The 2,858-nt window shown below is 38.9% G+C and overlaps 1 long non-coding RNA gene across 3 annotated transcripts; it reads right to left on the bottom strand.

The window, feature by feature from the left end:
* Window positions 1-46: 46 nt before the first annotated feature.
* Window positions 47-2,600, bottom strand: LOC106814785. 3 transcript variants are annotated; one of them, XR_001394659.1, is made up of 3 exons: window positions 551-2,600; window positions 322-373; window positions 47-167 (listed from the first exon to the last, which is right to left on the bottom strand). It is a non-coding gene; the product is annotated as an uncharacterized LOC106814785 (long non-coding RNA). The 3 variants fall into 3 exon arrangements; XR_001394661.1 differs by having other exon boundaries at window positions 47-373; window positions 551-655; window positions 751-2,600; XR_001394660.1 differs by having other exon boundaries at window positions 47-373; window positions 551-2,199; window positions 2,431-2,600.
* Window positions 2,601-2,858: the final 258 nt, after the last annotated feature.

The raw sequence follows: 2,858 nt of genomic DNA, 5'->3' as shown, positions 1-2,858 counted from the left end.
ACTCATTATTTACTTATATACCCTGGATGGTCTACACACTAGAGAGAGAGAGAGAGAGAGAGAGAGAGAGAGAGAGAGAGAGAGAGAGAGAGAGACTATATTTATAAGGCTTACACTCTTTAGTGATGTTTTTTAATTCCTGCACCAGTTCCTGGTGTCTTCTATTCCTATGGGATAAAGAAATTGTTTTACATTATTTATATTTTTATGTGTTATAGACATTTGGTGTGCCAAATATTATTGTGTCACCCAGGGGATAAATTGTTAAAAGAATTGATTTCATAGTACAGCTTGCCACCAAGACCACTAATTAACATGTACCTGTCAATCTGATTTTGTCGCTTCATCTCCAAATATTCTTGTTCAAACGAGTCTGTAAGTAATATTAATTATAATATGTGTTAATGTACCTATTCATGTACTGAAACGTCATGAAGAATTGTAATTTAAATATATGATTATGATGGCACTGCATATAGGTATATGAGATACAAGAAAATGTTTATACTGTTTGTAAATGAATGGAATATTAAGTAGTAGGATTATTTACTTTCAACTTTTCTGGCCTTTTTCGGGGGAGGTTCATGGGTCATGTCTGTCATCGCTGTCATCATGTCGATGAAGGCAACGCCATCAGCATTTGCAGTGCTTGGGCCTATCACATTAAATGTAGTGAAACTTTAAAATACAGACAAATAGTCGAACATTTAATGTTAAATTTTAGTATGACAATATATATGCAACATTTACCCGATATCTCCATCCCTCCCGTCACACCAGCAACGCTTTCCGGCGGGATGAAACATTCTAAAATCTTTGCTTCAACATCTGATAATGTTGTCAGACATACTTATCCTCCTCCTGGGTGTCGATGTCAGAAATAAAATTAGTCTATAACCTTCATCTTAATCTTAACGTTAAGGAAAGGGTGTTAATATCATAACTATTCGTCTTTACAATAGGCTTTGTGTGACGTGCGCCCGCCGAAACGAGGAAGAACATGAAGACTCAGGCTGCGGTTCAACCAGCCATTTTATTTTCTACGCATATGGTAACGCATGATGGTAATGCGTGACGTGGCGTAATGATGTGACGCGTGATGGTAGACTGTAACACATAGAAATTACAAACTTTAAATTACACACACAAACACAATAATGAAATCAAGTCGCACATTACATAGGTATCACCGATACACTGCTAACAAATGACAACTTTGCACACGCGATAAGTCTCCATTTCACTTCTAATTCATACGATAGAACCTTTGGATATTCTGACATATATTACTGGGGTATTCTGCGCCCTACGGCAACATTCCGCTACACGTAACACATATTCTGCGCCCCATGACAAACATTCCGACATATGTTACCAGGGGGTATTCTGATACACTAATATTCCGACATATCTTCCAGGGTATTCTGATATCACGGCTACCTGCACTTTAGCGCGAACCGTCCAATTTACTTACAAAACGCTGAAGCCTTTCCTCGAATACGTCACGGGCCTCACATCAAATTTACATCAACAGATAACAGGTACCCATTTCCCGGGCTGCAACGAATATACGACTCTACATCAGACTATATCCCGGCTACTTAAACTCAATGGCTACATACAATGCATTAGCAATATATATCAACGAACAGTCATAATATGGCGTACGTAACGTATCTTACATAGAAAATTCACACAACGCCAACGCAAGATAACGACAAATACTAACGTACGGCTGACACAATTTTACCATTGAAATATCACGAACATAAATTGTTCTTAAACCAAATATACCTCTATCCGCATTCATATAACAGAAAATAACTCACGTTCAGAGCGGTTGGACAGGATTCACCGGGAGCACCTGAAAAGGCACCCGCTCCACACAGCTACCGCCACGAGAAGAACGCAAACTCAGTTGACCTAAATAAGCGGGACGTCCGGTAGTCGGAGCTACCAGAAAATGCGGAACCGCAAAATGCGGAGCAAGTAGTGTAACATCGCAAACCAACGCAAACATTTATCGCTGGAGATAACACTTTGCGATCATCGTTAATCACTTTTTGATCATCGTTGTATCGCATGTAAGGAAATTCAATTGATGAACGTTTATGATGCACCTGTTCGACGTGTTTCGGCCACGTTGTGCCTCTCTTTCTTCCTAACATCCGTCGTCATGTTACTCCACTTAACTTTGCACTGTAAAAATAAGATCTAGATTATACTACGTCATTACTTAATTATAATTTTTATTATATAAAGGTGTCTTCGCGCATTATTGTGTAACCACACCGTAAGACTCACTGGTCGCTTTTACCCTGTAAAACGACTAGCAATGGTTATTGTGGAGCCAGCAATTTTTTGAGCTGATAGTTTTCCTCCCGGATACACCTTTCCTCACACATTACAGCAACGTCGAAAAACATTTACCTCGCTCACACTTCTTGCCAACATCCTGATTGCGTTTACTCGCGAGGCAATCTCCCACTTTGTGTTTTTTGTCGAAAGGTGAGCCGAGCTGACAGTCTTCCTCGGAGTACATCCTGATACTCGAGGCAAGCCTCGGTTAATACCGAGACTTCCTCTGGCCTCCAATTAGGTCGTCTCTATTAGTATTAAATGGATATTATCAAATGTATAATGTAATAATATTAAGTGATAGTTATAATACATAACATTCTATCACTTTTATTGGCTATTGCGTCACAAAACAAGTTACAACTCGATATGTTTCTAAAATTTAGTATTAATAAGGTAGTAATAGCAGTACATGTAGTGCTATTAGTATACTTACATGCTCTCCTACTTCTTTCTTTACTCCGCCTTGCTGTTGTTGCTCATACTCCATTTAGTTACCC

Source organism: Priapulus caudatus, unplaced genomic scaffold (genome assembly GCF_000485595.1).
Source record: "Priapulus caudatus unplaced genomic scaffold, Priapulus_caudatus-5.0.1 Scaffold978, whole genome shotgun sequence".
NCBI classification, from domain to species: domain Eukaryota; kingdom Metazoa; phylum Priapulida; class Priapulimorpha; order Priapulimorphida; family Priapulidae; genus Priapulus; species Priapulus caudatus.
Note: the sequence above shows the minus strand (reverse complement) of the source record. Positions and strands in the feature narration are given on the sequence as shown.